The 13,234-nt window shown below is 38.7% G+C and overlaps 1 protein-coding gene across 4 annotated transcripts in view; it reads right to left on the bottom strand.

Moving 5' to 3' along the window:
- Pls3 (plastin 3) overlaps window positions 1-13,234 on the bottom strand; it is a 109,005-nt gene that overhangs the window by 68,259 nt on the left and 27,512 nt on the right. The window contains exon 1 of one of the 4 annotated variants that reach the window (XM_045140605.1): window positions 1,571-1,589. The exons of the other annotated variants lie outside the window; for them this stretch is intronic. The gene's annotated coding sequence lies outside the window, so the exon portion shown is untranslated. Of the gene's footprint in view, window positions 1-1,570; window positions 1,590-13,234 lie in introns of those variants that run through there. 4 annotated transcript variants of the gene reach the window in all.

Below are 13,234 nucleotides of genomic sequence, written 5' to 3'. Positions count from 1 at the left end.
GAGAGTGATAGAGAGAGAAAGAGGCAGAGAGAGAGAGAATGGGCACGCCAGGGCTTCCAGCCACTGCAAACGAACTCCAGACGCATGCGCCCCCTTGTGCGTCTGGCTAATGTGGGTCCTGGGGAATCAAGCCTCGAACCGGGGTCTTTAGGCTTCACAGGCAAGTGCTTAACTGCTAAGCCATCTCTCCAGCCCTATGCAACCATTCCTCATGTATATTTTCCTCCTGCCTTCTTTCTTTCATGCCCTCTTTTCCTACTTTTCAAAACTGAATTTTTTCAAATTCAGTTCCATACATTCCATAATTTTGCAACTACACATCTATTAAGAAACAAATTCATTTTCTGGAAACTATTCTATGCTAAAATAGCATGAGCTAAATTCTAATTGATCTTTTCCAATACCAGTATGCATGAGTCACTGAAATCCCAAAGGGTGCCCAATCCTGTGTCATTTCCTGAAGGAGTCTCCAATACTTCCATTTTAAGTAAAAGTTTGCTTTCCTCTTTTGGTTCTTAATAAATACAGATAAGATCTAAAGGCAATGGCTATTCAAAACTAAGTTAATAACTTTTACACTGAAGGCATTCTTTAAATTTTGTAGATTCCTAATGCAAATCATAATAATGATCTTCCACTACTACTACCAAGTCAACTCCTGAGACTGAAAGCTGTTAATTCCTTCCATATTCTCAAGCAAATTTTTATTCCCTCCATAAATTGTGGAAAAATAAATCTGCGGCTAATGAAATTAATTGGCATTCATACCTAAAGGGTATTTCCAACCCCCTTTCCTATGAAAATTGACATATGTCTGACTGAAGCCAAGGGTAAGCTTCGGGGGTATGTGTGGGTGCAAGATCAGACTAGCTAACAAGCTTCAACTTGAAACAAATGGCACAAAATATGACCTATAACTTAGGAATCAGTAGATATACAATTTCAGCTCCCTCCTGCAGCTGAGGAATAAAACTTACAGGATTGTCAACAACCCTGCTGAATAAATGAACACTGGAAGTCATTACCAGTGCTATAATATCATAGCACCACTTTAAATAATTTATTTTGTAAATTGCCAACATTAGGACAATCACTTGCCATATCACTTTGTAAGAACAGTGATACTAATCTAATCATGACATGTTCTAGAATGACAGCCACCTCATTTTAATGTCATGGATTAAAAAAAAATACTTTCAACAAAGATCAAAGGCATCTGAAATCCTGTCTCTCCCACACAAAAAATTTCCATAGGTAATAATTCCTATTATTTAAACCTTTAGCATATGACTTGACTATTATGTTTATAAGGACATCAAAACTAAGTTTTTATAAGAGAAAGTCTCCAAATTTAAAAAAGCAACAGAATATAGAGAGACCCGGTTAATTTCTGAACTACAAAAATTTCTTATGATAAATCTGATTGTACTTAAACAAATATTTAGAAACTGACTCCAAATACTCACCCAAATAAAGAAAAGTAATTTCAAGCCTTATTTAGTAACGTTTAGCCTAAATGTTTAGTAACATAAAAGTTTAGAGCCTAATAAAATAATATTAGAATAGTTACCCTTCTGCGACGGGAGCAAACCTGTTTCCTTTCTTGAAGCACTAATAGAACCGTCTCCCACGCCCAGAACTCAAAATCTGGAAACCCAACATTCTTCTTACAATTGCATCTTTAGAGAGCAAGTCACAACACTTCCTGCTAGCAAATGAACACCCTGACAAAGGAATGATACAATACTTACGAATCCCCTTCCTGTCCGCCTTGAAGTCCTTTGCCAGAGTTTGTTAAATGGTATCTTAAACACAACATTGAGAGAAAACTTTATTTTTTAAATTCAGCTCCACTTTTAAAACCATACAAGGGCCCACAGGAATTTCAAGTTGGTTCAGGTCAAATAGCTACAACCTATATACCTATTTAGAGTTTGAGCAGTAGCCAAGTAACCTGCTTATTTTAGAGCAGAAGGAACAGCTTCTCCCCAGTGCCCAAGTCACTCGCCCACAGTCGAGAACATTGCTTAGAAAAATAAATTAACTATCTCAGGCCACTTATGTTCTCTGTTGTTCATTTCTATTCGCATGCAACATTTACACTCCAAACTCTAGCTGGTGTAGCATTTATGTCAACTCTATGTACACTTTGGTTTCTGTTCAAACTGGCGGAACACATGGGAGGGAGCTATGCCAATGCTTTCCGAACTGAGTAATTTTCTGTTGCGAGGCAGTACCACCTAAAAAAGAGTTCCGGACACAGACTGGCTTTAGACCCTGGCTCCACAAATAACTATTTCTGTGCATTCTTATTAGATAGATTGTTTAAACTTGTGTCTGACTTTCTCAACCAGGATGGAGACAATAATTGGGCTGGGGCCGAGTGGTACATTGCTTGCCTCACATGCAAGTAACCCCAGGTTCCATCTCTAGCAGGGTAAAGACCAGTAATAATATTAATGCTTCATGTAACAATATGTACTTTAGCAATTGTGGGGGGATTAAGTAATTTAATACATGCCGTAAATTTAGATCATAGAATGCCACATTGTGAACACTAGAGGTGACAGTTGCTCTTAATAAAATCTGCTTTTTTGGGTGGGCTGCTGGGGTTCAATACCCCAGCGCCTATGTAAAGTTGGATGCAAAAAGTGGCATATGTGCCTGGTGTTCCTTTGCAGTGACAAGAGACCCTGGTATGCCCATACACATACACGCCCTTGTGCATGCAGATAAATAAACAAATATTAAAATGTTTTCTTTTAGTTTAGTTTAGCAATCTAATCTTTGAAGTACTGCTTTAACTCATCAACTGTGAAACATTAATGGGATAGAAAAGAAAATCAACAGGAGCACTGGGCTAAGCCTAGAACACCATTTCTCTCAAGACACAGGGCACATTAATAATTTGAGAAGAATGGGAGCACAAAGGAAGCATCACAAGCTTAGAAATCTGGAAGTCTTTGTAAACTTGAATCAATCAGCCTCTAGGAGCCCCCAATTCCTGTCTCTAACAATGAAGTCAACTCCACCTAACTTCTGCAGGTCGTGGTCAGTTAGTGGCAGACAGTATTTGAATCTGCCTGCATGTCACTTGCTCTACTTACCTTATGAGAATGAAACAAAGTGAGATAATAGATCCTCCAGTCCTTTCTGAATAACATCAAACCAAGTGATATATTATGTGACATACCAACTTCTCTGAATATACAGGTGACTCATGGCTCATTCACTTGGGAAAAAGAGCCCTCATGGACAGTTTCCACTAAGAGGCAGAAAATGTTCCTCTATACTCATCACTAACCACCACCTGCAGACACTGCGTTACAGTTTGTTTCCTTATCTTAGTGGATGGACATGCTTCAATGTATGACACCAGTCACACAATCTGTGGGAAATATCACAAAGCAACACAACCCTGAACAGAAGGCACATAGCACTAGAAGCCAGAGGACATGTTTTTCCATCTGTCTTTATTGCTGACTCACCCTCTTCCTTCAACTTTCTCAAATTCCCCATTTGCCAAACAAGCCTATCACTGTCTGCCCCGGGCCTACTAGGAAATATGGGAGGTTATAAGGACCTATCATCCCCTTGGGGCTAACTGGAAGAAAGATACTTATGCAGATATTATATCACGTACTTTGCAGACAGAGAAAACTGGAGCAGAAGCAACTGCCTCAGGTAAGAAGACAATGGCAACGTTAGACCAGAAATGTTGGGATTTTCCAGTCTGACCTTTCCTTTAGCCACACCTATTGCTTCAAACCTCTTCCATGTGTCTGTCTTAACTGCTATATAACTACTCTTTTCAGACACTCAACATCATCATTAGTAAATTAATGTTTTAAACTAATAATTTTCTGTTTGAGATGAAAACTGTCTCATTTTTCAGGTACACATTTTTTTTTTTCGAGGTAGCGTCTCACTCTAGCCCCAGCTGACCTGGAATTCACTATGGAGTCTCAGGGTGGCCTTGAACTCACAGTGATCCTCTTACCTCTGCCTCCCGAGTGCTGGGAATAAAGGAATGTGCCACCATGCCTGGCTCCAGGTACACATTTTTTAAAATAAATTATTTATTTATTTATTTGAGAGCGACAGACACAGAGAGAAAGACAGAGAGAGAGAGAGAGAGAGAGAGAGAGAGAGAGAGAGAGAGAGAGAGAGAGAATGGGCGCACCAGGGCTTCCAGCCTCTGCAAACGAACTCCAGACGCGTGCGCCCCCTTGTGCATCTGGCTAACGTGGGACCTGGGGAACCGAGCCTCGAACTGGGGTCCTTAGGCTTCACAGGCAGTTATAATAGGATACTGAAAAATTCTACCTTTCCTTGGTCATCGTTGTATGTTTGCTTCAGCTTTGCAAATGAACGCTAATCTCTCTCTGCCAGGTGCTTGTAACACAGGAGTGAGACACCAAACTTGGCACTCATCTTTAATCAGAGTAAATTCTGTCAGCATCAAGTGGCCGATTTTAAAGATTATTCACAGAAACATAATAGTATTGACTTCAACTGTTGACTTCAACAACACTGTAGCTGAAGGTCTAGAAATATATGGATATTCCCTTTAAAATTCCTTAAATATCTGAACTAGGTGTGGTGGTGCACACCTGTAATCCCAGCACTCAGGAAGCAGAAGCAGTAGGATGGTGGCTTTGAGACCAGCCTGTAGGTTACACAGAAAGTTCTATGCTGGCCTGGGATATTTAGCCAGTCCTTACCGTCTCAAAACAAAACATAAGTAAAACACACATCTTTGGGAAAAAGTTGTAGCTCCGTGCTAGAGTACCTACCTAGCACATGTGAGGCCTTGAGTTCAATCTCCAGCACCAGAAAAGCAAAGAGACAAAAGCAACAACAAAACACCCCTCTCTCCTCCCAACAATGCATCTTTTACTTTCAATGGTGGGTAGGGCAATTCCTAAAAAAAAAGTTCTTCAGTATTAATAGTACAGCCAGTTTTTGTGTGCAGGTCATTTTATAAACTTCTATCTCACTCACCTCCTGAAAGTAGGGAGTTTAAAAAAGGTAGGGGTGAGCATGTCTGTGTTTGTGTCTGCGTGTGTGTGATGCTGTGAATGGAATCTGTGTTGAATTGTACAATGGCTTGGGAAGCAAAGATGGTGGCAGGGGTTGTGGAAAAAGTTTTACGTTTTTACAAGCAGGCCACAGCGGGAAAGCATGCACCTTAAGTTCATCTTGATGAATGCCAAGTAAAGTCAATGGAAAACAAGCATAGTAGCTTGCCCACGCACGGCACAAACTCTCTCAGATGGTGCAAACAAAACCATAAAGTTCACACACACACACACGCACCTGTGGACATACACCCTCAGGGTGGAAAGCACAAAAAGGCACACCTAAAGAGTCACATGAGAGTTTCATAAATGTGTCACTGTAATATACAAGTAGAACATAAGAGCTAGACAGAGAGTTTTTAAGGTCTCTTCCAACTTTCCCTCAAATGTCATGCTTTCCACCACACCCAGTGGTAGATATATTCTTTCTGTGTGTAAGAGGTACCTTGGAGGCCTTCCCACTGGACTTAATGACACACCTCAATGACATGATCTCATTTCCTTTCAAGAGAAAAAAATTTACTTATCTTTGTGACTTACAAAGAGTAACACCCACAGAGAATGAAGCTGTAATGCACAGGGACCTAGCATATAATGCAGATGCCAAATTAGCATGCCAGAAATGGCTACTGTAATTTTGAACCATATGGACCATTTTGGAAATTTATACTAGAAACAGTATTAGATGAACAATTTTAACAATCAGGTGAATCTGGTTTCTATAATCATTTTTCTTCTCTACCTGCCTCTCTTGTCCTTCCCTTGCCTTGCTGTCTTTTCCCCATGCTGGGCCTTGTGCATGTTAGGCAAGTGCTCACATTGAGCTACATTCCTAGCCCCTGTAGTATTGTTTTGCTTTGATAGTTGGAGAAAAAATAAGTCAAGCATATATCTTGACTACATTACTTCGAGTAAAATCTCCACATTAGCATTTATTTATTACTTGTTTATTTGAATAACAAAAAATTAAAGTTTAAGAAAAGTCAGATTCTTTTTTAAGGTTTAGCATTCTAATTGTATATTAAATTATGTGGTTTGTTCTAAAGCAATAAAACAAAGAGGCTGAAATATATCTAAGACCTTTCTTTGTTTTTTTTTTTTTTTTTTGAGGTAGGGTCTCACTGTAGCCCAGGCTGACCTGGAATTCACTAAGGAGTCTCAGGGTAGCCTCGAACTCATGGCGATCCTCCTACCTCTGCCTCCCGAGTGCTGGGATTAAAGGTGTGCGCCACCACGCCCGGCTCAAAGACCTTTCTTTTTAGACAAGTTCTTGCTATGGATCCTTGGCCTCAAACTTGTGATCCTCCTCTCCCAGCTTCCCAAGTGCGGGATTTAAATGTATATATCCCCATGGGGAAGGATCTGATTTTGTAAATCATTTTTTACGATGTAGGGTCTTGCTGTAGCCCAGGCTGACCTGGCATTCGCTATGCTCAGGACGGCTCACAGTGAGCCTACCGCCTTTGCCTCCCAAGTGCTGGGAGTAAAGTGCACCACCAGAATCGGATTTAAATGGCATACGTGTTTTGCTCATAGCTAATAAAAACAAAGAAATAACTCATATACTTTCCATCTTTATACAATGAGGATCACTGGTTCAAAAACAAACAAACAAAACAACAAACAAGTAGGAAAGGATAAGGGAACAGGAAGAGGGGAAGAATAGAGAGGGAAGGGAATGGAGGGAAACAACAAAACCTCAGCTCACAGAAGTTCCTCAACTTTTTGGCTTCTGACCTGAAGGTTACAAAGAGCTTTCTGATATGTGCATTAGATCTATCAATGTAATTTTTATTGGAAATTACAATAGAAAAGGCTTAGATTTAAAAATCAAAGCCCGAGCATGGTAGCTTACTTAGTTCCATCACTTCAGCGAGTTCCAGGTCAGTTTGGGCTAGAGAAACTCTGCCTCAAAAAAAAAAAAAAAAAAAAAAATCAAAAAGGACAAAAAAATGTACTAGGCATGCTAACCTACATAACATTTTTTTTCTACATAAATTTTTAAATGAAAATTAACTTATCAAAAATGGATTTAATGAGAATAACACTGTTAATTGTTAAACTTGGTTTCACATTTGTTGCACAATGTTTATACTTAATCCAAGCTAATTGGATTGTCATATCTGCTCCTGCATTCAACCTGTAGTATGTGGTCTGGATTGGGTATAAGGAAACAAAAGTAAATCTGGCTTCCCACGGATAAACAGTTGAAAAAGAAATAAATATTTTAAAAGCCTTTTCAGACAACAATAGATGCACTTTAATGTCATACCAAAACTCTAGAAATAGTAGATTTGCAAAGGTTAGTTTCACTGATACAGTTCAATGATATTTTTTTCATGTTCTGTTATGTTAAAAACTCTTTGGTCTTGGTTGTACTTTGAATGGACCTTAAAAGATAAGCCTTGGACTGGAGAGATGGCTTGGCAGTTAAGGCATTTGCTACAAAGCCAAAGGACCCTGGTTCAATTCTCTAGGACCCACGTAAGCCAGATGCACAAGGGGGGGGGCATGTATCTGGAGTTTACTTGCAGTGTGGTTGGAGGCCCTGACATGTCCATTCTCTCTCTCTCTGCCTCTTTCTCTCTCTCTCATATGTGTGTGTGTGTGTGTGTGTATACACACACACACACACACACATATATATATATATATATTTTTTTTTTTTTTTTAAAAGATAAGCCTTTAGCCCCTGAACCATCACTCCAGCCCTTGAGTGGGACTTTTCTCCATAATTGCTTTTGTTATCTTATGCATTGGTCATTGTGAAAACATATTGTTTCAAAAGTTATCCAGGTTTTCTAAATGCTGAGACATTTCATCATATAGTGCCTAACAAATCACAACCATTAATTACATCAGCAATCACATTAGAAAGGTCTTAGTATTGATCCAGGTGGGGCAGCTCACACCTGTAATCCCAGAGCTTGGGAAACTAAGGCAGGGGGACTGCCATGAGTTTGAGGACAGCTTAGGCTGCAGTGTGAGATCTTGTATCAAAACAACAACAACAACAGTCCAAGTATTATCCCAGCACTTGGGAGGTAGAGGTAGGAAGACAATGTGAGTTCAAGGCTACCCTGAGACTACAGAGTGAATTCCAGGTCAGCTTGGGCTAGAGTGAGACCCTACTTCAAAAGAACCTAAAAAAGAAAATATAAAAAGTTCAAGTAATAATGGGCTTGGTTCAATCTTTACCACTGGGGTAAGAGGAAGGAGAGGAGGAGTGACACAGACTGACAGAGACAATACACAAAATCTAAGTATAGAAGAGATATCATGGTGGCCAAAGCAAATTTCAAAACCAATTATTGTTGTTATTATTATTATTACTTAAATGCTTTAATTTTGGGCCAGAGAGATGGCTCAGAAGTTAAGGTTTTAGCCTGTAAAGCCTAAGGACCTGAGATTGATTCCCCAGCACCCATGTAAAGCCAGATGCATAAAGTGGTGTATGTGCCCAGAGTTCACTAGCAGTTAGAGGCACTGGCTCTCATTATCTCATTCTTTCTCTCTCTGGCAGGTGTGATGGTTCATGCCTTTAATCCTAGCACTTGGAAGGTGGAGGTAGGAGGTGATTGCTGTGAGTTCAAGGCCAGCCTGAGACTTCTTAGTGAATTCCAGGTCAGCCTGGGCTAGAGCAAGACCCTACCTCAAAAAACAAAAAACAAAAACAAAACAAAGAACAAAAAAAGCTCTGATTTCATCATTGCCAACAAATAATTCTGTTGTTTGTTTGTTTGCATGACAGACACATTTTGTTCTTGTTTTGGATAAAATATCTGTTAAATATTCAGGTCTAAATATTTGTTAAGTGTTTCAAGGGAAAACAATTTTTACCTTTGAAAAGTCAGTTACTTGAGCTCATAATTCAGACAACACAAATATTTTTCCTCAAGACAACCATGGTATATCCACAAGCGGCCAAAATGTTGTAGTGGTATGCATCTTGCACAGACTTCAGATTTAATAACACTGATTTTTCCTGCTTCATCCAAAACATTCACAAATGATACACACATTATAGGATTTTTCTAGCAGTGAGGGAATGGTGCTGAGAAATACAATGGATATCATTGTCTCTGTGTCCATTCTCACTAAGGCGCAAGCAGTGTGCCAGCAGTGGGAAAAGGGCCCATGCCCTACACTCTTTGAGCACTGGTCAGTTATTTAGTTACATATTTATGTATTTATTTGGTTTTGATTTTGAGACAAGGACTAATCGTATAACCCAGGCGGGCTTCCAACTCACAATCTTCCTGTTTCAGTCCAACAAAGTTTATATGCTGAAAAAATCTTTTCAAACCAAGAATTGTCAAAATTACATATCTAAGGGGTGGAGATATTGATTAGTGGGTAAAGGTGATTGCTTGCAATGCCTACTATCCCAGATGTACAATGTAGTACATGCATCTGGAGTTTATTTGTAGAGGTCCTGGAGCACCCGTACTCACTTTCTCTCTATGTCTGCTTGTTTTTTTGTTTCAATTTGTTTTTATCCATTAGAGAGAGAGAGAGAGAGAGAGAGAGAGAATGGGCACACCAGGGCCTCTGGCCACTGAAAATGAATTCCAGGCACACGTACCACCTTGTGCATCTTGCTTAAGTGGGTTATGGGAAACTGAACCTGGCTCCTTAGGCTTCACAGGCAAATGCTTTATCTGCTAAGCCATCTCCAACCCCTATGTCTGCTTCTTTGTGTGTGTGTCTCAACTGAATAAATAAACAAATAAAATACTTTTTAAAATTACATACCTAATCTTTATCCAGAGTTCTGTGCTGTTAAAGTGAAAAGAAGAAACAGGGTATGGTGGTGCATGCCTTTAATCCTAGCTAGCAATGTGGAGGCAGAGGTAGAAAGGTCACTGTGAGTTTGAGACCAGCCTGAGACTACACAGTGAATTCCAGGTCAGTTTGAGCTATGTAAGACCTTACCTAAAGAGAGAGAAAAAAAAAAAAAAAAAAAAAAAAAAAAAAAAAAAAAACAGGGCTGGAGAGATTGGTTTGTGGTTAAAGTGTTTGCCTGCGAAGCCTAAGGACCCATGTTCTACTCTGCAGATCCCATGTTAGCCAGACACACAAAGGTGAAGCAAGTGCAAGGTTGCACATGCCCACTAGGTAGCACAAGCATCTCGAGTTCATTTGTAGTGGATGAGGCCCTAGTACATCAATTCTGTATGTCTCCTCTCTGTCTGTCTCTCTCTCTAAAATAAAAAAGAAAACAGAAAAGAAAAACTATTTGGGCATGGTATGATCGTTCCCCCTTGTAATGCCAACTACTTAAGAGGCTGAGGAAAAAGGATCACAAGTTCTAGCCAGTGTGGGCTACACAGTGAAACTATGTCTGAGGAAAAAAAAAATCAGAAAAGGAAGAGAAGGAGAGGGAAAGAGAGAAGAAAGAAAAGAGTAAGGACAAGTTGGGGAAGGTAAGGACCATGTCAATATCAATTTAGAGGCAATCTGAAGCTTAGCAATTCCAAAGCATATTATGCTGAATCCAGTTCTTGTCCAACAGGGTAGTTTAGAAACTGTTATTGAGCTTTGAGGGGCTGGGATGTAGCTCAGTTGGTAGTGTGCTTCCCTAGCCTATAATCCGAGGACTCTGGGGATAGAGACAGGAGGATCATTACTTCAAGGTCATCCTTAGCTGCATAGCCAGTTCAAAGCCAGTCTGGGTTACATGTGATCCTGTCTCTAAAATAAAATAAGAAAGGAAATAGATTTCTTATAAAACCACTTAATATTCAACTCATACATAGGAAATCATATTCCCCCCCTGTAACCAGCACAAATTGCCTATTTTATCACAAAGTAGAACAAGTAAGGTTTGAAAGTAAAACTTAATATGTAATGCAAGAATATTACTCTATTCAAATATTAAAAGCCAACTGCACTGTAGTATGTATGAGTAAAACAGAATGTAGGCTATTCTAAAGCAAACCTCAAAGTCTGGAAGAGGAAAAATGATATAAGACCATCATTGTTAATTTACAACCGTGGTATTTATTATACTATTTTGCTATGTAAGTTTGACTATTTACATAAAATTCATTTTTAAGCTGTCAATAGTAGGTCATGCCTGTAATTCCAGCACTTGGGAGACTGAGGCAGGGGAACTGTCATGAGTTCCAGGGCAGCCTGTATTACAGTACATAATCTTGTCTCAAAAATTTTTTAAAAACCATTTAAAAAATTATTACATTTAGCTATTTAGTATTCTGGAAAGAAATTATAATTCCTGGCTCATACTCTTTCATTGGACAAATACTGACTGAGCAAAAGGAGCACAGTATCAAGAAATATAACATTTTATGAAATATGTCTTTCATACGCTCAAGGAAGGGACTAAAAGTGTTTATGTCCACATATGTTAATATCATGAACACAATTTCCTAAAATGTACACCATGCCTCTACTATGTCCATTCTAAAGGATAATATGCCATTATAAAGTACACTTTGAACCATCTGAATTGCAAATTATTCTAATATAACTTTAAGGAAAAACAAAAGAAAATGGGCTTGAGGAAGAAAACACAAAAAGGAACCTTAAAAAAGAGACTCTCCTTGGTTTTCCTCTATAAAAGGAAACGAACAAGAGATGTGAGCAAATATGGGCATGACCACATCATTTTTCCACCACAGCCCGTCATCTTATTTTATTTCAGGACAGGAACCATCATGTCATCTCCTTTGAGTCAGCACTTGTACTATTCACATAGGCAAAAATAACTAAGCAATATCTTCATGTTCCATGGTGAAGATGAAACACATTTAAGTATCCCATAATTCCTGTAATGACAGAGGCACACTTACAAATGAGTTTACATTAATTTGAGTCTAATATGTCCTTTCAGCAACCGCACACAGAAATTGGATTAAGCTCATCCCAAAGTAAAGCCAGTAGTATTCCTTAGTTTCTTAAGCAGTGTAGGTGTAGTTATTAGCTTCTAGATTCTTGTCCAATATTCCAAATAAATTGCATTTTTTATAATTCAACTCAGATAAAACATGTAAGACCTGTCATTCAAGACTCATTTAATAAAGGTTTTTAAAAGCCAAGAGATAACATTAAGTGATTTTTGAATTGTTCCATAACTTTAATATTATGTTGTATGATAGCACTTATTTTTTTGTTTCTTTTAGCAATCTATTTTTGCAGCCGAGACACTACCTTGCATAAATGTAAGCACTCAACATTCCAAAGTTGCACTACAAAAAAGAGGCAAGGAACAAAGCAAGAAGTCTAACTCAGCTATCAAGAAATCACTGCTGTAGCTTTCCAAATGTTACAACTACGTTTTGACCTCAAAAGAAAAACTAAGGAAACTTCAAAGGTAAGAGGAACTTTAGCATTTCCTGTCAGCATGCCCTAGTTCAAGATTAACCTTGTCCATTCTGAGGAAGACATATAGAATTCCCTTTACATGACTAATTCAGATGAAGAGGTGACATGAAACCACAGCTTCTAAGATGCTTGTTTCTACTTGTTGCCAAATATTGCCATCACTTCAACGTGTTAAAATCATCCATGAAGAGTTTCAGATATATTTGCATGTAAAACATAATCTGATTTACACTATGATTATAGAGATAACTTCACATAGAAAAATTGTTGCCTTCCTGTGTAATAAAACATCCTGGTGGCTAGTAAGGGTGATGGCTCAGTCGTTAAGGCACTTGCTTGCAAAGCCTGCTGGCCCAGGTTTGATACCCACATAAATCCAGATACACAAAGTCATGCATGTATGTGGAGTTTATATGCATAGCCCATACTTTCACTCTTTCTTATTCAAAACAATAAAAATATTTTTAAAAACGCCCTGTGCACAGAGTAGTACATGAATTTGGAGTTCATTTGCAGTGGCAGGAGGCCATGGTGTGCCTTATCTTTCTCTCTCACTTTCTCAGTGTAGTAAATAAATATTAAAAAATAAATCATCCTGTAGAATGCCAATATTCACTTCAAGAACTGAATACAGGGTGAGCCAAACTCTCCTGTGAAATAAATTCTATTTCATTGGGAGCTGGCAGTGAACCACTTTCTTTGAATCTCTTTTGAATTTATTTTTGGTGCATTCATAAAAACATCTAAAAGAGGGCTAGAGAGATGGTTTAGCAGTTAAGGTCCTTGCTTGCAAAGCCAAAGGACCC

The sequence above is a fragment of the Jaculus jaculus genome, chromosome X, assembly GCF_020740685.1.
Source record: "Jaculus jaculus isolate mJacJac1 chromosome X, mJacJac1.mat.Y.cur, whole genome shotgun sequence".
NCBI lineage: Eukaryota > Metazoa > Chordata > Mammalia > Rodentia > Dipodidae > Jaculus > Jaculus jaculus.
Note: the sequence above shows the minus strand (reverse complement) of the source record. Positions and strands in the feature narration are given on the sequence as shown.